This window comes from Bombyx mandarina, chromosome 03 (assembly GCF_030267445.1).
Source record: "Bombyx mandarina strain Sakado chromosome 03, ASM3026744v2".
In the NCBI taxonomy this organism is placed as follows: Eukaryota; Metazoa; Arthropoda; class Insecta; order Lepidoptera; family Bombycidae; genus Bombyx; species Bombyx mandarina.
Window position 1 is genome coordinate 298,258 of NC_143210.1, and position 27,659 is coordinate 325,916.

A 27,659-nucleotide genomic window follows, 5' to 3' on the forward strand; every position below is an offset into this window, starting at 1 on the left:
TTAAAATTAACATTATTATTTATTGTCATTATTATTAGGCAGTCCAACACTCATATAAATATTAGCCTATCCATTAAGTATATGTATTTTCTACATGGATACCAAGTTTCTAGTCAATCGGATGCACGGTTCAGTAGTTATAACGGAACATCCGTAAAAACCACTGTAGATTTATATATTAGTATAGATGAAATTAATTGTCAGTTCTGTTTACTAGTTAAACGTTTTAATTTTTAACTACATATTATTATTATACAATATGCTCGAGATCTGTACAGAATTATTCGCATTTGAATATATTATATAGGGGAGGCGCTATTTTAGACGACTAGACACCGCGTAGCCGATTTTTCAACATTTTGCAATACTCACAGCGGGATGTAGTCGGGTACATAGAATTTCAGAAAAACGAAATCCTTAAGTTACGTTACTGTATCTTGCGTGTGTACATGGTTACATATAATTACACAATGAAATATTTCGTTTTTTTTATTGACGTTTTTAAAAATCAAAATGGATATATTACCAGCGTTTGTCAAGTGTGGACAGTGAAGCAATACTTTACAACGCTATTTAATCGTTTTAAAACGATGCTTGACAAATCGTCCGAGCGATGTCCACATTTTTAAACCAACAATTAAAATTCACGAATGACATTGGCCATATCGATGTGGTAAGTGGCGCGGCCAACGTTTGACAAACATTGCACAAGACTTGCCCTACCGGTTTGGCGATATTGATCCAATAACATTGGGGTACGTTGACCTGTTAATCACGGGATCCACCGTGAGAATAATTACCGGATTATATGACATTTAAACAAGATGTTCGGTTCAAAGATACTTTGTGTGTAGGTATATGTTTGTGCATATTCCTACACCTTATATATATATCTGAAACATCGTGTCTGGTAGACGTGATTAAAGCAATTGAACCGTTTTATTTCAAGTTTATTATACGCCATTACCATTTTATTTACTGGGTAATAAAATCAATTTAGCATGTTCAAATCAGGTAGCAATTTTTATGTAAATGTGAGGATATCTAAGGCGCATTAACGATCGGCTTCCACGATGAAGGAGTAATGAACTCCATAATTATAGTTGGTGAGGCGTATTGTGAGCATTGGTTGGCGGCATTGCCCCCAGTAGCTTTGAGCTCGCACAACAGTCGGACTCAAACACAAAAATGTTCTTCCAATTTGGTCCGACAGTTATGGCGTAATGTTTGGCCGAACCAACAAACAAGCAAAACATAAAAGCGACCGTTTTGGGATATTCCTATTAACTTACAATGCTGAAACTCTTCTGTCTTTCTTCTCAGTTGTATTTATTAAGACAGTGATAGTATTTTTGTTTGTTTTAGGTAAGGCGATGCAGCTGGATAAAGCGGCGAGTACACGAGGGTATTTAGAATATCATGTTCAAATTTTATAAGTTTTCCCACACAGCCGAACGCAGCGTAGCTCGAGCTCAAATTCTACTTTCAGCATACTATCAGTTTATCTACTTATTTAATACTAAATCAACAAAATAACTTAATAACTTGGAAACAAATCACTCACGGTTATCTGACCCCAAATTAGGATTCCCTGCGTCACGAGTACCAGAGACTGCAATACATACTTATATACGTTTAAATATATACATATACAGCTAATAAACACCCAGACAAAGAGCAAACGAACTTGTTCATCATACGAATCGAACCCACGACTCTCGGCGCAACAGTCAGGGGCACTAACAACTGCACCATCGAGTCAGTCAAATACTAACGTCAAACGATGACAAATGATAAGTTTGCGGGAGTCTGCAGTGTGTACTAACAAATGTATGTGTGTCTTAAGACGCGTGGCGGGATACAGACGGACCGACGTACAGTGTGCACCGGTCTTTATACAGACCTGTCGTACATACCATTGACTAACTTAAAACAGCAGTTAGCAGTTCATTGCCTAGTAGTACATTATTTCTGCCGTGAAGCAGTAATGCGTTTCAGTTTGAAGGGTGGGGCAGTCGTTGTAACTATACTTGAGACCTTAGAACTTGGTTGGTGGCGCATTTACGTTGTAGATGTCTATGGGCTCTAGTAACTACTTAACACCAGATGAGCTGTTCACCCATCTAAGGAATAAAAAAAAATACAGACGGATCGACGTACAGTGTGCGCCCGTCTTTACACAGATCTGTCGTACGTGTCATTGACTAAAACCAAACAGCAGTTAGCAATTCGTTGCCTGGTAGTACATGTGCACTTGTCACTCACCGACCAGAAACAAAACGTTACATTACGATCGCTAGTACATTAAGCCTTACAAATAAATTTTATGCACCAATTAACTAAATCGAAAGACATTGTGGGCCCCGAAACCGGCATCCAGATCACGAGCGCTCTCAGCAAATCGTTGTTAATTTGTTTATCAACAGTCGAATAATTTCGTTATATTTACGGCGCTGAGGCGGGCTGCTCGCGAAGTTTCTGCTCCATTTTACCCTTTGTTATGTAATACGACTCAAGGTGCCTCACACTGAGATCACACTTATTTTGTATTTAATGATTTTATAACTTACAAGCGGCCCGCTCCGGGTCCGCTCGGGTCTTTAACAAAAATTTCAACGATATTTGACGTTGTTTTATTTTTAAAAATAAAAGAACACTTATTGCGATATAGCTATAATTGAGAGACATATGCTGTGGTGACACTTTTTGTGAATAATAATGTGTTCTACAAAGTCGTAGTACATTATTTTATTTATCATGAATAGCTTTCCCAGCGCACGCGATGTAAAGAATATTTTAGGTAATTTTTTTACACCTTGAGTTACATTTTTAGAGTTTTAGTAAGGATCCCTAATTTTTTTCAAAAAAGATTATAGCCTATTTCACTTGGGAATAGTGTAGCTTCCAAACTGTGAAAGAATTTTTCAAATCGGTTCAGTAGTTTCGGAGCTTATTCAATACAAACAAACAAACAAATCTTTCCTCTTTATAATATTAGTATAGAAGATGCAATCATTATCGGAGACCTTAGACTAAAATACAATAGATGTAAGCAAATTAAGTAACTATGGCCGTAGCGGTTATGACCGCTATGGAACACGAGATATTTGACAGATGCCTGAATCCCGCTAACGACAATTTCAAGATAAGCTTGCGTATGTACAAGTTCCGAACAACAACATTCGGACAGTCGGTCTGCCGAGAACTTTTACCCATTCGATGGAAGATCTTCCCTGTTTCGTTAACCCTTAAACAAATAAAAACCAATGCAATGTTTTGTCATTGATAGACCGACTACCTATTGACCGCCGACCGACTAAGTACCTACCCCGGTTCGCCGTCAATAAGACCGATGCTCGCTAATTTAATACGGCTAGCTGACATCGCATGTTTCCAAGTTGTAACGTTTTAAAAATAAATTGCTCAGTAAAGGAGGCTATTCTTTGTAACTTTTGGCGGTTTGTGGGGGACCAGTAATTTGAAATAATGATTTGACAATTTGTGTGGTTTAGGTATTTTTCAACGTTTAAACGCTTACAAATCATTGTGTAGACTTTAAAATAGGCATCTGACTTTTCTGATTAGTTAGATGCTTGTGATATTATACATTATGATACTGGATACATTGATTTGGCGGCTTCAGATGGCTATCTGGCTGTTTTTGGCGATGTTAATGAGCGTTATTGATTTGTCGCGCAATGCGTTGACAGTATCATCATCATCAAGATTATATTACTTATCTTTTAATTGGTAGGTAGTGTTACGGCTTGCGGCATGCGATGCTCACGATTACAGAAGTCCATGGACGCCACGACGTGGATGCGGTTTGCAACTTTTAATTTAAGATATAGAATCGGACGAATGATCGTCCGAAACTAATAAGTTTTTAAATAATAGGTATTTTATATAAACTATAACACAATGCACAAAAAAAATTCGTAAAGAATATCAATGATGTCAATACGCTTGTACCCTGACCGCGTCTGAATAAATATACATTTTGCGAATGCATGAAGCGTGTCTGCTATTGAATATGGAATCCGACAACACGTGCGGGACGCGCCGCGCCGCCCGAATGGTACACTTTCTTCAGACTTGTAATCGAAAGTTATTTAAGTTAGGCGAGACAGCGATTTAATAATAATATTTAATATAATAATAATAATAAATAAATAAATATTTACTAACAATCACACCACGTTGACTGGTCCCGTGATAAGTTCGTAAAGAACTTGTGTTGCATGTGCCAGATAACGGAAATAAATGTAAGATTTTTATTATACACATACATATATTTAAGATACATCCATAACCCTGGAAAAGACATTTATATTTATCATACAAATACCTTCCCTTGGCGGGATTCGAACCCGCGACCCCCTTGTGTAGTGACCATGTCACTTACCACTACACCAGACGGCCGTATGATATGAGTATGAATATTTCGAACAACCTAGCGCTGCAAGCGACACGAGCGAGTGGCTGGAGCAGTAAGTGTTGGACGCGACAGTACCTGGTGTACACTTAACCGATTATCGCAATTTAAGGTTTGGTTTGTAATACAGTAAAAACTCCTTATTCGCGCTACGTTCATTTGGGTTTTAACTATTCGTCGATTAAGAAAATGCGACTCAATTCCTATGTTCACAGCGAAATATTTCTTCATGTGCAGATCTAATTAGTACATCGGTACATACACTTTGATAAGAGATTTCAAAATGTACGTATCTAACCTTTGTATTGTTTTTTTATTTGTTTTATTTGTATCCTATGTGTTCGCGGCATAATTGCGGAACTTATGCCCCCAAAAATAAAGAGCTTTTACTGCACTAGATGCAATAGAGTGAACTGAACGCTAGACCCCATGTTACACCAGTGATATCGGTTGCCCAAAAAACCCTTAATACACATAATATTTTACCCGAAAACATGTAATTAAATTTAAAAAAAAAAACGTTACAGATATAATTTTACACTAATAATTCAACGATATTCATTTAACAAATGCTTCTTCCATATTCCGAAAATCGGTTAATGCACTTTATGTTTTTAATTACGTGTTTATGTACTATTCATATTATTATTATGTTGTATGAATTGTTTGGTTCTGTCGCTTGTGACTTGTAGTGCCTGCGAGCGAACATCGTTGTTGCGTGGGCCCGGCGTTGCGTCACAGACCGACTGCACGGAGCACGCGTGCGTTTTATTAACCGTGATTTTACTTCCATCTAATTGTTTTCGATCACTTCTGCTTTATATAATTGTTGGAGGTGTGGCGGATCGATCGACACGTATCGTGTATGAGGAATTCAGTTGTTCGCTGCTCTTTCGAGGCAGCCTTTCTTACATATCGGCAATGGTAAGACAGTGTTATAAAGATACTCTTGTAAGATTCGTATAAAATGGGATATGTCTCATATGTCTGTCCTAGAAGAATATCGCAATACAGAATGTAGCTCAGAGCTTGAAAGCACTACCACCATGACACTGTAAACAGTTTCTCGAGTAATGTAGATTAATCTACAAATTGAGTTCGGTTGAATTATGTGCTGCGTTATATCGTTTTATCTAGTAAATACAAAGTTACAACTGTTCTGAACTCAATTGTCCGTCCAATTTCCTGAAACAGAAACTACAGTGTTTCCCAATTTCCGTCTGTGGCCGGGCCGGTTTGGTTGCACGGCTCGTGGACCGCGGCACGCCATTAGGCGGCTGACAGATCGAGATGGGATAAAGGTATTTACTTTCACACGCGGACCTTGTCCTACGTAGCGGCCGCGAGTGATGCGGGGTGGTGGATATTTGATATTTAAACCCAATATCAATGTTCGCGGCTGAGGGTCGAAGTAAACAATAAAAGTACCTAATAATTGGGTGTATTACATTGGTCAGTATTTTCTAGCCGGCTGCTCGACAGAGAAGGATAGACTTTAGTCTTTTTTTAAAGATAAAAGTTTAAAATTGCTCTGAACGTGAGTTGTTCCACTAAATAATCATATGAATGTGATTTAACTCTGAACAACGGTGAGCATAGTTATATCATCAAGCATATTCATCCCCCTAACTTTATACTTTTCCCTTGATCTTGAGCAGCAGTAGCACAATATTTTGAACGATGGCACAGATGGTTCCCATCGTCTTCTCATCTACCCTGCCGCCTGTAGTAGGAACCACAATGAAATCGCAGGATCGCCGTTACTGCCTACTCGAGGTGTAGGACCTTAGTGATTTCTCTGTTCATCCACTCTTGTCAAATATCTTTAATCGAGCAGACGAGCTCGCTTGGTGTATGGCGGTGTACATGGGTGTTCTTGGGCCTGGTACGACAGATGTTCTACATTTTGAATTCCAGTGGAAGCTTAACGTTACGTGGTCTCGCCTGTTAGCTAACGTTGTGCGATGACCTCTTTGAGCCCTCTCTTGTCGTATCTTCAATACACACGCAATCTTCAAGGATATCAAAATCCGAGATCGTTTAAAATTGAATATCCTCTTGGCCTATTTGAGAACAATCCATCACATTGTTATGCAGATCTAATGTCTTAGTAGAATAAATATTTGTAATCTGAATTAGTATCTCATTTGTTATTAAATTAATTTTAGTCATGTGTAAGAAAAAATTTCATATTTTTATTTCAAATGAGATTAGACCTTATGATCTATTGGAATCCACAGATATTATTTTGTTTTTTTTCTTATTTAATCGCTGGAAGCCTAAGAGGCTATACCAAATACGCGTGGACGGGTTGGTGAGCCCACGGACTCAACCTGAGAGGATTTGCTAACACTAGCCCTTCGCAGAATCTTGGAATTGGAATTGCGAATCGCGACCCACTGAGAAGATCTGGCGAGAAACTCAGTGGGCTAACAGATATCAAGATGCGATCACGACTGAAATACACCACGAGAAAAGCGATAGAAAATCTCAAAAATTACACGAGAATAACTTCTTACAAACTCTCGAAAAGGTACACAATAACGTCAAATTTGATATGTTGCGATCGGGCTGCCATACCTAAAAAACCTACCGTAATTTATTATTTGACCTATCACGAGTGTACAAAGAGGAAATAGCTCACAAAATATCAACAAATCGACCATAAAACGCGAGCGAGCAATAAAAGTAGTGTTGTCGTGTTATGACAAAGAAATTTCTGCCAATATCCGTGCGTCGGTCGTAAACCGGTGGCCCCGTGGTCTCCGCGCAGGGTCGCCGCTAGCGTTGCAAGTTTCATTATTCGCTTCACTGCTACGTTCGTACCTGCCCGAGTCGGCACAGTCATTAAATAGTTCCGTCATTTAAATAAGCCTGTGTGTAGGTGTTCCAATGTGTATACAGCAACCAGCAATGTTGTGACGTTCAGATTAAGAACATTTATTTAGAACATACTACAAATACAATTTCTCAGCGGTCCCTGTACTAAGTGGAGTTTGTGCCGCAGAAGCCCTAGATTCGGCTCTCTAATGTGGATTGGATTCGATTTCATTTTTAATAACAAATACTACATTTTATAAGGCTCTCATAGTTTGCTTATTCCTGTACTCTTACTCTTCTACCTGCCAGTATCCCCTCAAAATCAGTCCATCTGTTTCAGGAATGGTAGAAAACATTCCAAACTCAGAGACGACTAGACTAGGACGCTGACGTAGACGCTGCTGCCGCGGAACATCCTGCATCCTAGTTCGACGAGGATGTAATGTAGTAGTGGGTGTCTGTGTACTGTTATTCCCATCTACCATAGTAATACATCGTTGTCTGCTGTTTCATACAGAAAGCGAGTTGTGGCCATCCCTAGCGAGTCCCTACCACAAGGCTCAGTACGATTTATGCCCCAACAGGGCTGTGATCTTTATTGCCCAACACGAGTATTCCCATTTATTACTAGTTGTGCTACATTAGGAATTAAACGCGAAATTCAATATTGTACTTGTACTTCGTGCTCTGTGTTCTTAGTGCGAGTTTTTTAACGTTCTCGATAGCGTAAACGTTTGCCTACGTTTGCCGCTAGGGGCGCTGTTCCAAATGCATACAAATTTGAGTTAACTTTTACGCTATCGAGAGTGTTAAAAACTCGCACTAAGCACACTGGAGACTAAGAGTTACAGCGCTGACGGACGAGCCCAGGATGACGTCCTTCGCTAAGCGACGCTCAGTAAGACTCTCTGCGCATTAGGCAGCCTAGAGCGCTCATACAATGTCATATATTCGTCTGGCTGCGCAGCCAGGATGCCTAGTGCGCGGGGAGCCTTAGTCACAGGGGGCGGCGGCAGCTTGCTTCAACAGTTTATAATACATGTATTGTAGGTATATTGTAGTTAATTGCACAACGCGACCTTGACATTACACGCGAGCTGGTGCGCGGGGACCGGAAGTGTCGTCAGAACAATAGTTCAGTGCAGGAAGTTGGTAGTTTCGTTCGCATCGGGGCTCGAGCCTCTTGTGATCGGTTTATAATTGACGATCGGCGATCGTTACATCGCACGATGCTTTAATTCAAGGTTGGAAGATATCGTAATTAAAATGAGGTAGCCCTGAACTCGTGTTTGTAGCAGTCGACAGGCGGAGAGGCTCACCGACTAGAGATGTCAACAAAACGGTGTCATTGCCTGAGTTCAAAAACTCCTATAGCTATAGTTTAGCGACACTCTTTTTTTATTTTATTTATTGCTTAGATGGGTGGACGAGCTCACAGCCCACCTGGTGTTAAGTGGTTACTGGAGCCTATAGACATCTACAACGTAAACGCGCCACCCACCTTGAGATATCAGTTATAATGTCTCAAGTATAGTTAGAAGGGCTGCCCCACCCTCAAGCCGAAACGTATTACTGCTTCACGGCAGAAATAGGCAGGGCCGTGGTAGCTACCCGCGCGGACTCACAAGAGGTCCTACCACATGGAACTACGCAAACTATGATTTTGCGGATTTCATTTTTATTACACGATATTACACGACACTCCCACCATTTTAATTTAAACTGTAGTCTATTCCACAACGGAAACCGGACAAGACGCATGCAACGACCCGCGCCGCTTCGCACTGCGCCCTGGCGCCGTGTATCACTGTCATACATCGTTATGTGTTACAAATGACGTCGTTACAACCACTCTTCGAGTCGAATGTGACGAAGATGTTTCCCAGTCTCGCGGCCCTAGACTAATTATCACGTCGCCTCTCGCTACGGAGGCGACAAGTGCAGTTGGCTTAGACGGAGCCTTGTTGAACTAAGTTATTTAGTTAGTAGACTGTTTGATCAGAATGCCGTTCAATAGCTGAACGAGGAACTAGAACTTGTAGTTCCGAAGTCGAACTACCAGATTTGACTACAAGTGGAGCTCTGATTTAAATTGTATACAATCTCGTTATGTTCGCTTGTAAGTTGTAAGACGTGGTCTGTGTATAGACATATGACAGCAATGAGATTTGTCAAGTTCACGTGAGAATTACTTATTTCGGACCATTTACTGAAGGTAGGACCTCTTGTGAGTCCGCACGGGTAGGTAGGTACCACCACCCTGCCTATTTCTGCCGTGAAGCAGTAATGCGTTTCGGTTTGAAGGGTGGGGCAGCCGTGGTAACTATACTGAGACCTCAGAACTCTTATCTCAAGGTGGGTGGCGATATTTACGTTATAGATGTTTATGGGCTCCGGTAACTACTTAACACCTGGTGGGCCGAGAGCTCATATAATAAAATAAAAAAATTTGGTTCTCTTCCTTCACTTTGTACCTGCCGTATATTGCGTTTGCATTGCCGATGTCTATGAGCATTGGTCACGCGCTCGGTGACCTTTTAAGATAACAAACAACAACAATATCTGTTACCAGACAGACAGTTGAAGTTACAGATTATGTTTGTTTGGTAGATTGTGATGCCAAGATTGGTAGACAAACTCTATTGTTATCTCTATTGTTATATCTATAACAAACTGTATTGTTAATTTAACGGGCGGAAGGGATTATATTTGTGTGAACAAAACCCGCGTTTCTTCATAAGGAGTATGAAAGCCATCAAAGATTACTCACGGGAAGAAGCTTGAGACATGACCGAAGTGAAAGCTGACTTGATTACAATACTGTTACAGCTTTATTTTTTTAGCTTTGAAATTTAATACAATACAACATGAACAGCTTAAAGTATGCATTGCCACCAGGACCCACGTCAGCCTGAATAGTGGTCAATTCGAAATTAAAACAGTTAATAGAATAATAAAACTAAACAACGCGCTCAACACACCCAAAGTGTTCGCGGCTCATCTTACAGTGGTCGCTAGAACGTGATCTATATCATCGTTATATTATATTGTATTCAATAGTACATAATAATAGGTTGGGGAAAAAATCTTTTCGTATTATAGTATGTAATAAAATCTCTTTGGCTATACTATTTGTATCTGGCTGATTTTGGTATCATTAAAAGTTTAAATCTTACAGAAGATAATTCCAAATTCAAATTAGGAAAATGTGTGATTTTTATTAATTTTTCGTAAAAGTCCCAAAATTTCTATAGCAATGGGATCATGTCTCTACCTACAAGATGAAAAAAAGTTATCGAACAAAATGGTATCTACACACTTTAGTTAAATGTAAATAAACTATATTAAAAATGTTCTGATTTTTTTTTTAAAATGCGAAGAAACTTTTTCCCCATCCTATTATATTTGCCAGCTGGAGTCATGGTCCAGACGGCTGGCCGATCCTTCGGCTAGTCGTAGGACCGTCGAGGCGATTCGCCCGGTTCTTGTGAATTGGGTGAATCGTGACAGAGGACGCCTCACTTTCCGGCTCACGCAGGTGCTCACTGGGCATGGTTGCTTCGGTGAGTCCCTGCACCGGATCGGAGCCGAGTCGACGGCAGAGTGTTACCATTGTGGTTGTGACTTGGACACGGCGGAGCACACGCTCGTCGCCTGCCCCGCATGGGAGGGGTGGCGCCGTGTCCTCGTCGCAAAAATAGGAAACGACTTGTCGTTGCCGAGTGTTGTGGCATCGATGCTCGGCGACGACGAGTCGTGGAAGGCGATGCTCGACTTCTGCGCCATCTCGCAGAAGAAGGCGGCGGGGCGCGTGAGAGACACGCAAGCCCGCCGCCGTCAAGCGGGGGCCAGGGAGGCGGATCTCGCCCAAGCCCTGGCCCTCTAAGTGTTTCGGGTCCCCTTCATATGTCGGACTGGGGACCGGCGAAGGGGGCCTAAGAAGACGACGTGCAAGCTGCTCTGCACGCGTTTTACGCAAGAGCATCCGGGTGATGGAAGGCCGGCTATCCTCGACCCACGCTGGTTCTGACCCAGCGGGGTATTCCGTAGGATAGACCATTCTAACCGGCGCCATCTAGGCGGGCTCCGGATAGCCTGCCGACCGAGAGGGCTGGTGGTCGTGGCGCCGACGACCACTGGTCCGGCGTCCTGAGGGGGAGGGTGATGGGAGAGATGTGCTCCGCACTAAACGCTTCACTTTCCCCCCTTTGCCTTTTCATGGGTTCTGTCTCATGCGAGGTTCGGCCGCGGGTTGTTGAGCGACAGGAGGTTTTAGTCAGTTCGACTCCGACATGCCCCGCCTTACATCCCCAGGGGAGGGCGGAAGTCCGGCGTTTTCCTCCTGATCAAAAAAAAAAAAAATTATATTTGCCAAGCTTAATTATGATGCACTAGCGACCCGCCCTCGCTTCGCTTCGGAAACATTAAAACACACATGAAATAAAAAATAAAAAAAATTTTTTTTTTAAAAGTAGCCTTTTTTCATCAGGGACAATGTCGGCTTCTAATGGAAAAAGAATTTTTCAAATCGGTCCAGTAGTTTCGGAGCCTATTCGAAACAAACAATCAAACAAATCTTTCCTCTTTATAATATTAGTATAGAAAAGGATTATTGCGTTCAAAGAATTCAGTACATTGCGTCTTCGCACTTATTGGTAAATATGTACATAAAAAAATACCACTCAGGTGAACAAATCGTAAAATTAAATTCATTAGGAACAGGAAGACCGGTGGAGGTAACGCACTTTTCTGAATTTACATTCAACAATCTTTATCTCTCAATTGTTGTAATTGTTTTAGTAATTCGCTAACGCAATTAAAACACGGACGTGCAGTTGATAATGACAAACGAAACAATGTATTGTATGAATTATAATTTACAAAATATAATTTGAGATCGATTCATTCCGAGTTCATTATAATCACACGAACAATGTAAATATTATACTCTGTTGTGTGGAGATCTTTTGAATGAGATAAATAATTTAACGTGTGTTTATTACTTCGGTGGTGACGTGTGTTGTCTTCCTGTGCAGCAAGCCTAGAGTGATTGCTAAGTTCTTCGCAAATCATGATGCCCAAGTCAAGGCAAGTCACCGCAAGTGAAACAGGCCCCCCACTAATACTGGATACTGTAAGAAGGGGTTGGGAGTCAGGCAATATAGGCTGCTGCTACTGGAAACGGATGACCAGGGAGTTTTTGTAGTGGCCTGAGGTCGGATGTCGGGGCTCTGACGTTGATTAAGATTCTACAACTCCAAATGATTTCTCTTTCATACAACGCATCTGAATACTGGAAATTTACTGGTCCCTGTCACACCAAAAGCCTGTCTTTTTTGCATCATGGACGCCGACAATACCACCGTCTGAGTCTTATGCGATTCTCGCTCTTACTTAAAATACGTTTTATGTAGACGAAGATACAGAAATATTCTAGATTTATCGACCTTTAACAAAGATATCCCTCAGCGTTGTGGATGTCGGACGTCACTCATATATTACGAAAACTCAATCCACGAATATCAAATCCCTTTAACAAAGATTCGAACTACGAAACCTACTGAAAGCGAGGTGCAAAATTATTTCCTGAACAACGTAATTATTTTTTATTTGCTGCTTCGCCTCGTCAAGAGCTCTTAATTATTTTGAAAAACAAAAATTAAATTAAATACCTCATTATTTCTCGTAATTAAATCCCCACAAACATTTTAGACGATAAGCGACCCAAACTTGTCTTGGTCGGTCCTGGTGAGGTCGGACTGAAGGTAGGACCAATTGTAACGACACTTTGATTTCCTGTCTCAGGGACCTCGTGTCTATCGATGTAGTAACCACTTCACATCTGGAGGATTATATTATATATACTTGTGAATTTTCTGTCCTTTAAAAGGCTGCTGGTAAAGATGAAGGGGATTCAGTTCCGTCCGCGTCAGACCTCCGTCACGGCGGCGTCTGCGATCTAATCCTCGTGAAATTCGGACATTAAGCCAAACTGACACCTCCTTGCTTGCTATTGCCAAGACTCATTTACTGTTTTTCTGAATAGCTATTTCAAGGAATTGCGTTAATTTATTTCTGAATTTGACTTTGAATGATCAAACTTAGAACTTTATAACGTCAAGGACCCAGCGAAACCCTTACCTACTGATAGAACTTTTTGGAGAAAATTAACTTGTAAATTGTAAAATCATCATAGACTTTTTCGCATTCCACTCATTGTAGCGACCTCCAGCTACGTTCTCTACACTTATTTGCTAACATTTATTTGCTTTGCTAATTTTGTATTGACTGTTGGGGTGGTATATTTGTGGCGTTTTTTTAGAGTTGGTGCTGCTTACGACGAAAGTTTGAATCATGTCAGCGTCAAGTGCAAATTATATAGTGAATTCAATGCTATTTTTGTTTACTAAAATAATAAGAAATAATAGTACTAAAATACTTTAGACGTTTATCAGATTTGTAATAAAAAAATACGTTTTTAAAGAAATGTATCTGCCCGAGAAGAATCCGTTGGAATCAGTTTACTCATTACGGCAGACATACAAAAATAAATTAAAAGCTTCATTTATGTTTTTAAACAGATAGTTCATTTATTTGGATAAATTTTCGTTGATTTCAATGCATTTACCACATGTCTAGTGTGTTACGAGGCCTCGTTATCTGCTAAGCCACAACACTAAAACATGCAATTGAATTTTGATTATCATCAACCCTTTGTGGCTTTAATTGGCATTAATCGAGTTTAGAACACATCATGCGAGGTAAGAAAAGGCCCGTCGGTCCCTCGTTACGTTTGAACGTGGATCGAACAGAACAGACCCTCGCCAGTGATGATTGGAGATTTCAATTATTTTTAGGCAAGTTTAATTTTTTATGTTAAAATAATTTAATGCGGCTTATGGCAACGTAGAGACATCGAGCAATCCATCGTAGGATCATTGGATTTATATTGCACAAGATAATGCGTGTGTGCAGAGATAAAACGTAGCATGTGCCATTTTACGGCCTATAAAATGTTTTTACAGAAAGACTAGCCCACTCAGTTTCTCGCCGGATCTTCTCAGTGGGTCGTGTTTCCGATCCGGTGGTAGATTCTGCGAAGCACGGCTCTTGCTAGGACTAGTGTTAGCAACACTCTCGGTGAAATAGCCTTTCAATGCTATCAGCATAGGTAGGAAAAAAAAATACAGAGACATCATGACAAAATACGTCAATCTCTTTCTGCTTAAGTAATAGACAACCCACAAACACAGTCGTGTATACGCTTATACATTTTTTTTTTTTTTTTTTTTTTTTTTTTTTTTTTTTTTTTTTTTTTTTTTTTTTTTTTTTTTTTTTTTTTTTTTATTGCCTTTGTAGGCAGACGGGCATACGGCCCACCTGATGGTGAGTGGTTACCGTCGCCCATGGACTTCAGCAATGCCAGGGGCAGAGCCAAGCCGCTGCCTACCGCTTAATACTCTCCACAAGCCTCGTTTGAAGAAGGACATGTCATAGCGCTCGGGAAACACCGTGGAGGGGAGCTCATTCCATAGCCGGATGGTACGTGGCAAAAAAGATCTCTGGAAACGCACTGTGGATGATCGCAGTGGCTCCAGGTAGTATGGATGAACTCTACTCCGGTGGCGGGCGGTGCGATGGTAAAAACGAGATGCTGGTATCATCTCGAACAATTCCTCAGAGCACTCCCCATGGAACATACGGTACAAAATACAGAGGGAACCGAAGTCCCTCCGCAGACCCAGAGGCTCCAAACGATATTGAAGCTTCTCTCAACTTGTAATTGAAACTGAACTATAAGCTTGTGTACAACAGTAACAAACAAACAAAGTCACTAAAACTCATTTATACAAATATTTAAACAAACATAGCAGGAGTTACGATTAAGATTATTTAGCACAGAGTCGAGCGAATCGCGTGTGCGTCTTCGCTACAGTCCTTGGTGAAATCTCGTGCTAATCAAATGTTAAAATATGGCAAGTTCTTGTGAGCTGGTAATGATTAGCAACGAGGAGTCAAGGTTCGTATTATTACAATTCGTTATTAATAAAGACACAGTTTTGTGTGTTGTTCATCCTGAGATACAAAGCGGCGTTCACATGACATCATATGTCTTTAGAATATCATGAGCCTAGAGACACATCTTACATACATACATACATACATACATATACAACAACGAATATGTGTTAGTCCTAAAACTAATAAACTATTATTATTATTAACACGTCAGCTGTTAGCCTGCTTGATTCTGCAGCACATCAGAAACCAATATGTGCGTGTTTTGTTTAATAGTGCGCCGATGAGCTCTTGGCCTACCTTGGACCCATAGTTGAATCCATGAATGTTGCCAATGCTCCCGTAAATTACTAACAACACTGACGGATAGAGATGGGGTGTTGCTATACTACACCGAGGCAACCATAGATAAGTTCATCTCGCGTCTCAAGATGGGCAGCAGTACTCTCATTAGGGTGTCCCTAGCCACTTAACAATGAATTAGTCGTTAGCACATTTTTCGACAATAAATCAAACAGATAACGTAGCTACTAGAGTCAGGACATGGTTTTAAAACCTATATTTTTGTTATCAACAAGACCCATAAAACAGTCGCGGCATAACAGCTTAGGACACGAGCGATTATAGCATTGGCAAACGGCATCTTATTGGCGATATGCCAATGTCGTAATGTACTCAGTGTTAGCTCGATGCGGAGATGGCGCGGCCAAGTGGCATAACTCGCGTTCCAGCGGGTTCGGTTCAAGTCATAAGAGATATTAGACTTAGCGTTTTTAGACTTGTAAAATTTACGAACTAGATGTTATAGTGAAATCCACTCTCTTACCTAGACTTAAAAATAGTTATATTGTTATTTTATTGCCGTTGTAGGCGTACGGCCCGTCTAATAGTGAGTGGTTACAGCGGTAGCCATTAATGAACAACGGCTCATACACATCAAGAATGCCAGGAGCACAGCCGCCGCTCCTTGCCGCCGACGGTGCGATGGTTGGAACGCGATACCCGATCGTCTTCAACAATTCCTTAGCTTAACAGGCCAATAGAGTTGTAGAGATCAAACACAATAATAAGCACGTTGAATTGTGTTATTGTGTTTCATATTCACGATCTTCGAGTTATTAAAATGACAATGATTTTTATCTCTAAATTAAATTCCATAAATATACTTTCAAACCTAAAATATAAAGCATAGAAGACACATAATAGAGGCATGCTGTGAATTTATTTATCGCCTTTTTTCTTTCCCATATTAAATAGCTTTCTAGGTTTTCGCTTGGCTTTAAAAAGTAAGTTAAATTAATAAATCATTCAAATCGCTTTAACTCTTAACTTAGAGCTAATGAAGTAAATTAACTTAAATGAATTGAGTAAATAAATCTATACATAATGCATCGGAACGCAGCTTGTATCAATCTTAATTAGTTGAAGATTAATCAAGAAACAACGTGTTGTACTAACCACTACATTTGCATTTGGAAAAACGCAATACCGTAATTGAACATAATATCAATATTTATAACATATAAAGGTGTTTGTGGCATGGTAGTGTTATACGCACTTCTCTCTGTAGGTCAGGTCGCATGTTTGAGGCTGGACATGTACTAAATCGGTTTTTTTTAATAGCTTTTGCTAACAGGCTCATCCAATCAGTAAGGGTTTCTCAAAGTGGTTACCGGAGCACTGCGATGTCTCCGAAAATCATTTCACATCCGTCGTCAATAATGTTGATGACAACACTCTAACCAGCTATTAATTAAGCAAAGATACGAGTCCTCTGGGTCCTTTTGCTGCCTAGTATTGCTGATCTTCTGCCTAAATGGTACGTACACAGGCACTTCTTTCAAAATGGGCGACTATCTTTCAGGTTGTGGTGTCGTTTCGCATCAGACAGGTCGCTCATGATTGATGATTGAACCGGATTGAACCAGACTATAAATAATTGCACAAATTTCTCACTCGTAAATGCTAAGCATTCCCTCCTTATCCCGAGATTACTGGAAGTAAATATTAACGTTTCTGCTCTCACATTACACGACAATAAAAGGTTTTGGAGGGCCATTAAGCGCAGTCGGTAACGAGGGTCGGAGGCCAGGAGAACCGGACCTCCCCCCCCAATTTGGTGCGAATACGACGCTAATGATGGATAATAAACTTGATTTAGACGATATTTAGTTGTTTATTCAACTATTACGGGCCACAATTAAAATGTGCGTCGAACAAGATGAAGATTGAGGTAATTGTATTCATGCTTACACAACGCTAGTGCCGTTGTCTCATTTTGACACATGTGCTCCCAATAACAATTGCATTGAGAGTTGCTCACAATTGTAACTGCACAATAGCATATTTTAGATCACGAACAGTCAGTGTTTATGTTCTCTCATCTCTATTGCTCGTGATGTCACGTTTGGTACGTGGTAATGGTCCCCGCGTGTCAATTATGAATTAAATTTGTCGTAACATAACAAGGCAACAGTCTACGCAGCTTGCAGTTAATTAACTACGTTTAATGAAACTAGATATAGATACACTATGTCTTGTCTGTATCTGTGTTATTTGCATTCATCTAATATATCTGGCAAACCTAAACAAAAAATTTAAGATAATAGATTTTTGTGATGAGAATTTACCAAGATGTTTTTCTCAGAGTTTTGTTTCGCATTGGTATAAATTTTAAACAAGAACTTTAATTCTTATTTTCGGTTGTGTCAGTAAAAAAAAAGATTAATTTACTGTTTTTTTGAACTACGGCATCATCACGTTCGTGGGTAATTCCAAGACGGTTAGGGAGCGCGTACACTTTTTCGATATTAATAAATATTTTGGCGATATCTTCGAAGAAGCGAGTGTACCGCTTATACCGTTTTTCCTTATTTTAGATAACGTTTTCAATATAGCGTGTATTGAGATTGAACAAAGAGAAACCATAAACAATATTCAAATTCCTGAAGCATTGAGAATTAGCAACGCTTAACTGACCATAATGTAGATAAGTAGGCGGACCTCTCCCTGAGATTTACGTTCACGTCAACGAATGACTTTGTAACACAATGGGTCTTTTTGTCATTTAAATATTACATATTATATATATTATGTACGAAGTGCACGAGCCGTGGCCGTGTGTTGGCTCGTGGAGGCTCCGTGGCCTTACGGTAAGACGCTCGGTCGCGGTGTTATGTAAGTATGCAGATCGGCCCCGGGGCGAGCTCCATTGTTTGCTGAGTCGTTGCGTGCCTAACCAGCCGTGTAATTCCATTAAACAGACTCCACTACCACTTATGTCAATTTGTTTTCGTTGGGTGACGATCGCGACGATGGATCCAGCAGAATGTCATGTTTGTATTCATAGAACACTTCTTTCCTTCACGGGTAGTAAATTAATGCTAATTACTGGCAATATGATTGTTTGTGAGACACATTTGTGCCACATCATTGATCATCATAAATATTTCCTTGGTCCGGCCACTGCACAGGGTCACAGTCGTCAAACCATAGTGTCACTGTATTTATTCACTAATTTTCATTCTCTATGACGGAAAAGTGAACTCACAGCCCTCCTAGAGACATTGTCATGTAGTTCTTATATTTTAAACGCACAGTGTGGATATCGCTACTCGCCCTGAAACATGGAGTTGAATTTCAATAGTATTACAAAACAGCTGATCAACCTTCACATCCGAACGGGGTATTGCTTCGCGAAGGAAATAAGCGGGACAGTAATAAAAAACTGCGCGGGTCGATCTTGCGTCCTATTGACTGACAGTGTATTATTATAATACCCAGTAGACCACTGGAAGACTAAGGGTTGATGCTTGCGATGTGTCCGGTTTCACAATACTCCTACCACTGGTATTCAGTATACGAAAGGAGTAGAAAAGTTTAAGTAGAAACATAAGATGTAGGTGTACGAGATAGTTTTCTGGGTACAGAATATGAAATTAGTACTAGTTTTACTACAATATAATATGAGTTTGCCTATCCTACTTAGTGACAAGTGCAGGAAGGAAATTAATTCAGTAATTGCTTTTTATTTTTCAGATTTCAAAGAGAAGCTTCTGACGACACTGAACATTAATGTGAGTACTTGCATTTATTAACTTCCTTACTTAGTTTTTTCAGACCAAAAATAATGAATGAACCCAAAATTTAACCTTGACCCCGGTATTATTTTCTTAGCTAGTCCCGAACCTTCCATTACTGAAAGATTAGGACTGAATAAGCATTGAGGGCGCTTGTCGAGCCCAGACAGGATTTCCTCGTGCGTTCCACTTTTTGGGAACATCCTGCCTATCTATCTAAAACCCTACGGAGGCACGCTTGACTGGTCTGCACGGGCACACCGATCCCCCAATGTCTTTAAAAATAGACAGGGTATAGTTGTCCACACACTAATCAATTGATCCATGAGTCGATCGCCCGTCACTAATCTTTACAATTCGATTGCTTCACTGATTTCACTGACTGGCGACATTTGAAGTCGTCGGAGAATAACGTTAGCGGACCGTGTGCGAGACACGGGACGTATTCGTTTGCACGTGTCCTCAAGGAGGGCTCGGGGGATGCGGGTGACGATGGCCAAGACACCTGCAAAAATAACTTAGTATTAATTTGACGAAGGTGTCAAAGACTGCCTACAAGTACTGGATATAAATATTCACCTTGAGATACTTCCTTGCTAGTGCCAGTTTTAAAGTCACCAGTGACTAGGCCAATGTGTTTCTCACTACAATGTTTTCGTCATTTAATTAACTCATTCTTAGAAAGCACGCTTTTGGGCCAAAACCTGTCTTTTCTCCATTTAAAAACTTTAAGAGGTATTGATGGTGAGGCGAGCAGTAGAATATAATGCAACATGACAGCACATAACAAGTTGCGTGTCAATGACGACGGCCGCAGCGCGCTGCCACAAGTCGGATCAGTAAACACAAATCGACCTTGAACATTTCCGCTATTGGTTCGTTCCCGTTGCGGAGCGCATCACAAATGTGACAACGCTTCGAGGTCAAGTTCCGAGGTCGCCATTCGGAAGAAAACGTGCTAATTGGTGCTCAATGCTAGGTGAATATTCACGAAAACAATGTTGCTGCTTCTCTTCCAAAAGTCTATTACAAATCGCAATAAGCAATTATTATTTATTGTTTTTTTATTGCTTAGGTGGGTGGACGAGCTCACAGCCCACCTGGTGTGAAGTGGTTACTGGAGCCCATAGGCATCTACAACGTAAATGCGCCACCCACCTTGAGATATAAGTTCTAAGGTCTCAGGTATAGTTACAACGGCTGCCCCACCCTTCAAACCGAAACGCATTACTGCTTCACGGCAGAAATAGGCACACATTATTTCCATCTGTTACAATGTGCTTGTAAACTTCTTCTTAATTAGGTAACAAACTTTAAATAACATTTCTAAGACAGTACTTGCATAGCTGCAGCTTCGCTGTGTTAGCCTGAATTATCAATTTTTTATGTATAAGATCTGATTTAAGAATTTCATTCAAATTCGGCTCAAATCGACCGTTGTAAATATATAGCTAAGTCAATAAAAGTATCATTTTTTTCTGGTATTTACGAACTGATTATTGTAATGCACTAACTATGTGTCCTAGAATGACTTGCATAATCCAAGAATTCAATTATTATGTAATATAATGATAACTGAATAAAATTTCGTATTATTGATTTCCTAAAGGTAAAAATTTCCTATCGTCTAAGGTTCTGAGTATTGAATAGCCGTGTATTATAAAATGAATTAAATTCAGTTTATTTTTGTAACCCCGACCTCAACATTACAGACATTGACGACGGCGTGGATGAGCCGCAGCCGCCGCGATGGACGTCTATTCCAACATCTTTATACGGACATTGTTATTCGCATACATAATTTTAAATGGCTAATTCTGTATAAGCATGTCAATGTCAATACTAATCCCATAACTTAGAACGGGTTTGCCATGTTTCTGTTGTAAGATGAGTCGCTAGCCTTCGCATCAATATTTGCATCCATTGATATCGAGTATGTTATGACAAATTATGTTTTTCTTTTCGAAACTCCTTTTTAGTTGTTACATTACTGATAGAGCGGTCGTGGTCATCGTGCAATACTGGAGGAGGCAGACACGCCTCAGCATACCACGCCGTCTCTCCTTGCTTGAGGCCATCCCACTGCACTCATTTTAACCCTCAGACACAGCCCACTGAGTTTCTCCCAGGATCTTCTCAGTGGGTCGCGTTTCCGATCCGGCGGTAGATTCTGCGAGGCACGGCTCGTGTTAGCACCGTCGTCAGATTTGAGCTCCGTGAGCTCACCTACTAGTTAAGGTTACGCTGAAATAGCCTCTCAAGGCTATTAGCTTAGGTAGGAAATAAAATCAGCAGTGCAGAATTAACTGAGTCGCTCTACCGCACCGGAGACCGCTAGCGGTTTTGCGTTCATCCTCCATTACTGTTCCGTACCTTCACTTAAACAGCCTAGTGTTATCAAGCGTCTCTCTCCATCTTTAAGGAGTCTTTAAGCCTTTCCTTAATTGCAATGGGACGATGACCACTCACCACCAAGTGAGTTGTTTGCTCGCTTGCCAAGGAAGACAATGATACTTAATCGAGATTCACAGTACGGTCCAATATTATAGTATAGACTGCTTCTTCTAGTGCTCATGGAATGCGGCAACCACTTGACATTCGGTGTGCTTAATGCGAGTTATTTAACATTCTCGATAACGTAAAAGTTAACTCAAATTTGTATGGAGTTGGAACATTTGCCGCTAGGAGCGCTATTCCAACTGCATACAAATTTGAGTTAACTTTTACGTTATCGAGAATGTTAAATAACTCGCACTAAGCACACTGTTCGGTCAGCTATCGATGGTAAACAAAACAAGATATTTTTATTCATTAAATATTATAAAACAGTAAAACAATATAATGGCGATGTTTGTTATTTCCAACTGACATTAACAATGTCCTCTGGACAGCGAGCAACACGAGGAAAACGTGCCATATTAACGAGTAGACATTAAATAGATATTCATTAACAATTTATATTGCTTGTTGATTACAATTCGATCTATTATAATATTTTAAGGGTGTTCGAGCGTGTTGTGACCACAGTCTTGACAATTTCTACCAAGCAGTCACCCGCTCCAGCGAAGGTCGCGACTCGAAGGATTCGGACTGTAGGACAGTGTAGGATGTACCCATAGTGCTGGTTCTGATCTCGTAGGCGTATTTCTGATAACAATAGCATAGGAGAAAATCCTATTTTGTGATAGCTGAGTGGGTAGAACTTAAGTGTTCGTTTATGTATTTTTAATTTATTGATCATGTCAGAGACTCATTAAAAACTGAGGAGATATGAATCCTGGTTTGGTCGGACTGGTTTTCTAGACGCTCGGACAAAAAAGAATGTGTAGATCATGAAGATCTATTATTTGGCATCAACAAATACCTACCATAAACGAATATTTATTTGTAAATTTATTAAAGACAGAAAATAATTTGCTACTGTTGTCGAAATAGTTGAATAAAAATAAGCAATTAATTTCCAAATAACGATATATATTTTTTCTTTTTCAAAACAAGAATCGAACTAAAGATTTACGTAATACATTATATATACAATCAGACCGAGGTCATATCAATATGACACAAAGGTCAATAACATCTTCTAGAGGTCATAACAGTGACCTCTGCGTCGAGTGCTCTCTCATTAGATGATTTTTATGAAGTTTTTATTGAAGAAACTTTAATGTGTTCAATTTTAATAGTCTTCACTTATGACGTTGTAATAATAAGCTTCTCTTTTTTTAATTCGAATCCGTCTATTTTTTACCTGAAAATTGTAAGTTGTTAATACGCTTAATACGATTGTATCCCACGTCCGTAAATAGATCATGTTAACTCAAATGTGAAAATAGCGTAATGAGCGCGAATAAAATAGTCGGGAGTTCATTTACGTATGCCAGTAAGTTCTTAAAGAAATGAAAAGTTATGTATATCTGTATATTAATACGTGAAGAAAACATCTTTGTACCCCTTTTTACGGAAATTGCGCGGACGGAGGAGCATGAAATTTCCCACACTTATAGAGAATATACAGGAGGAGTGCAGAATGTTAATATTTTCTTAAATTATGCATAAAAAATACATTAAATCAACTAAAAAAAACATTATACACACTACCATGTATTTGACGCACACACACATGCATGCATAATATTTGTTTATTGTCAAACTTTCGTTATTCCTTAAAGTCTGTGGTCAAATTGACAATAGATTAATAAATATTGTTTGTCTTTATTAATATTTGTCTAAAGTGTAGTCTTGGTAAAATCTCGAAGTATAATAGTCTTTGACAATAGAATCATAATAGGTAATGTACAAACTTATAATTTCATTTAATTATAGTCGAATTTCGACTACTGCTGGACCACTAGTTATGTATAAACGTTCGATCGATTCTATATTATTATACCCTGGTCCGCTTTTTCCTTATTATATTGAAGGTAGCTAAAAGCACTAATGTTTGTTCCACAATCAGTGAAAATGTTAGAACGTTAATGAAGTTTCGAAAATAGAAGCCGCAAAATATCGCTAGTAAATGTAAATAATGATTATTAATGACCTTTTGATGTAGAAGCCCGAGCTACACTATCGAACAAAACATCTGCTCAATGGAAACGAAGCTTTATAACTAAGGAGTTAAGGACTATTTAAATCAACATTAAAAATATTTACTGCAGCAATTTGGTAATATCGTATGGAATTTAATTAGATAATAATATTCTCAATTAAAATTTAACTTTTGTATCAAGTTTAGAACTTTTTGTGGCTACATTTACTTGATTCGAAAATGTATAGACTTTAGCGCTTATGCTAACTAAATTTAATTAAGGGACTAGACTAGACACGAGCGAAATACATAATACCTACTTTTGTTTTAATGTTGGTACTGCGTCCTGTATTCCATTTCATTAAATTTGATTACCCGAAATATGATCTTGTAATGTTAATTTCACTCTAATAGGCAACGTCACAAGGTTTAAATTTCTTAGTTTTTTTTTCTACACGGCACGGCAACGGAAATATTCAATCTTTGGAAAAAATTGAAAATGTTTGATAAGATATTGGATTTTGTAATTTTATACGTGACGTCACGATTTATATATATATAGATTATGATTTGCTCAGCAATGACTTACTGGTATTATATTATATTACCGCACGGGTAGGTACCACCGCCCTGCCTATTTCTGCCGTGAAGCAGTAATGCGTTTCGGTTTGAAGGGTGGGGTAGCCGTTGTAACTATACTGAGACCTTAGAACTTATATCTCAAGGTGGGTGGCGCATTTACGTTGTAGATGTCTATGGGCTCCAGTAACCACTTAACACCAGGTGGGCTGTGAGCTCGTCCACCCATCTAAGCAACAAAAAAAAAAAAAAGATTTAGAAAATTCTCATTTGATCATAAATAAGGAGCAAATTTTGTTTTGAGAACAGTAGGACGTGTCTTCTTCTTCTTATCAGCCCACAAACGTCCACTGCTGGACATAGACGTCCCCAAGCCTCGCCACAAAGACCGTTCCAGCGCTGCTTGCATCCAGCGGATCCCCGCGAACCTCAATAGATCGTCGGTCCATCTTATGGTAGCCGGATCTCTGTCGAAGATTCTTAGCACCCCCTGCGCCGCCGTTATCTTGACCGCTACCGTAGCCAGAAATAGCGAAGCTGCCGGGACTGGGGGCCGGTTTTTATTTGTGTCAGCCATGCTTGGGTTGCCATAATCGCCACGCTTGGCATGCGGGTTGGCGATCGCAGTATGCTGTTATGATACTCGGAGAACGCTGCTGCTTATTCTCTGGATAATCCCTTAGTCGCCTCTTACGACACCCACGGGAGGAGAAGGGGAGGTGTTATTCTTTTTCGAGGCCGACACCACACGGCCACGGTAGGACGTATACACAGGCTGTATGGTACTGTTTCAAAACAAAAGGTAGAGCTGGTTCCTACCGCGACAGTAATGTTTCTCTGCTTGCACGCAATGCATTACAACCGGGAGGCGGGACACGTCTGACTACGCAGTAGATTGCTATTATTTAAACCATTAGTACCGTACAGTATCATTAGATATCAATTTTAAAAACGAAGCAACTGAATGTAAATATACCAACGTTTTCTTTGTCGCGCAAAAAATACGTAAGTATGAAGTGAGCTCGCGTTGATTAGACTTTGTTAGAGCACGTGATTCCCGACTACACAGACGAGCTGCTGCTATTCAAATCGAAACACGAAAACTTATATTTTTGATGTTTTTGAAGAATGAAGATGACGCAACTGTCGCACTGACTTTTGACGCTACATGCACTGATTGTAGTGTGTTTCAAAAAATCGTAATCATTTCAGCCGTCTGAAGACGTAATGCTATTTTCAAAAAAAAAAAAAATTTGCTTAGGTTGGTGGACGAACTCACAGCCCACTTGGTGTTAAGTGGTTACTGGAGCCCAGACATGTACAGCGTAAATGCGCCACCCACCTTGAAATATAAGATTTAAGGTCTCAGTGTAGTTATAACGGCTGCCCCACCCTGCAAACCGAAACGCATTACTGCTTAACGGCAGAAACAGGTAGGTTCGTGGTACCTACCCGCGCGGACTCACAAGAGGTCCTACCACCAGTAAATTACTCGCGCGGTTCTATTGAGATTTAACTCTGAAATAAAATGACCTACCTTATTAAATAGTCAGTTTTAGTTTAGCGGTAATTTATTTAATGAAACAGTAAACACCAGATTTTCAATTTAGCCGTAAGAAGTTCATACAAATGTTATTATTAAACTTAATACAATTAGTGTTAACAATAATCATTCGTTGATAAATTTTGAGTTAGCTGCAAGAAGTTTGAATTTTCAATGAGAAAATGGCCGTTCACAGTACGTCTATTAAGTTTGTATATCTAAATATGAATTCAATTAAAAAATTAACAATAATAGTCTGAGCGATTAAAAACAATTCGTTCTATTAATTAAAAAGCATTAACCACACGAGGGAGTGCCAAGAAAATTCGTTACCAAGTGACTAGAACAAAAGATTGAAATTCTCATGGAACGGTAGGATCTCTTCCGTGTCAGTTAATGTATAATAAAAAGCCTTGGACGTGGTCGTTTGAGTTTTAAATATTCCGAATGATATGTAAATACATGTCTCAAAAAAAACTGTTTCATTTATATGTGCTTCTATGTGGGCATGAGCCTCTGTCGTTACGATTATAATCATTCATTTGCTAATCGGATTCATCCTATCAATATCATATGTTGTAATTAAAGTTTCAATTTAACTCGTTAAAACTCGAGAACGGCTGGACCGATTTAGCTAATTTTGGTCTTGAATTATTTGTGGAAGTCCAGAGAAGGTTTAAAAGGTAGATACATATGAAAATGCTCGGAATTAAATAAAAAGAACAATTTTGTTTTTCCTTTGATGTGTCCCCCGTAGGACGGTTTCCTTTTGTTTGTTTTAAGTTTATTTTATACAAAAGTTTAGGTCTTTTATTTATCGATTGAGGCACTACGAAGTCTGCCGGGTCAGCTAGTAATAAATAAATAACTACTTTATGATCGAGTCTTCACACTGGAACGTGCCTGATTCGCAGCAGGAATGGACAAGTCGTTGTTACACGAACGAGGCTGGGTCGCAATACCCCCTATTCCCAATAAGTTTATTTGATATTTTATCGATTAGATTCGAATATTTTATCGATTATCGAACACTGCCTATATTCTTATAGGTATTATCAATCAGTGATAGCAGTAAACACGGCCGGTAGCACATTCACTCGCTCATGCTATGTGATATTCAGGCCTTGAACACCCCGACCGGGAATCATAGTCGTGCCCCAAGGTACAATAGCATTAAATTCATGATACTGGTGATAACTTTACTGGTGATACGACCTCTTGTGAGTCCGCACGGGTAGGTACCACCATCCCGCCTATTTCTGCTGTGAAGCAGTAATGTGTTTCGGTTTGAAGGGTGGGGCAGTCGTTGTAACTATACTGAGACCTTAGAACTTATACCTCAAGATGGGTGACGCATTTACATTGTAAGGGTCTATGGGCTTGAGTAACCACTTAACGCCGGGTGGGCTGTGAGCTCGTACATCCATCTAAGCCAGTGATTATCAAACTTGTTTCTTTTACCGCCCCCTTTGAAAATCAATTATTTTTCAGCGCCCACCGTTTTTTGTACACCCCTAAAACTTTAAAACCACAATTTCATTAATTTAAGTAATAAATGTTGTATTAATTTTAGTAAATGTAGTACCACGTAGTACTCATTTGTAGATGCTATTATTGTGTCTTCATATTATTATATGTACTTACATTGCTACAAAG

At 39.7% G+C, this 27,659-nt stretch overlaps 1 protein-coding gene across 4 annotated transcripts in view; it reads left to right on the top strand.

The window, feature by feature from the left end:
- The window catches only part of LOC149503226 (Ig-like and fibronectin type-III domain-containing protein 2), a 136,772-nt gene that overhangs the window by 25,305 nt on the left and 83,808 nt on the right, over positions 1-27,659 (top strand). For 3 of the 4 annotated variants that reach the window (XM_089738958.1, XM_089738973.1, XM_089738967.1), the window contains exon 2: positions 19,313-19,350. The exons of the other annotated variant lie outside the window; for it this stretch is intronic. The gene's annotated coding sequence lies outside the window, so the exon portion shown is untranslated. The remainder of the gene's footprint in view (positions 1-19,312; positions 19,351-27,659) is intronic. 4 annotated transcript variants of the gene reach the window in all.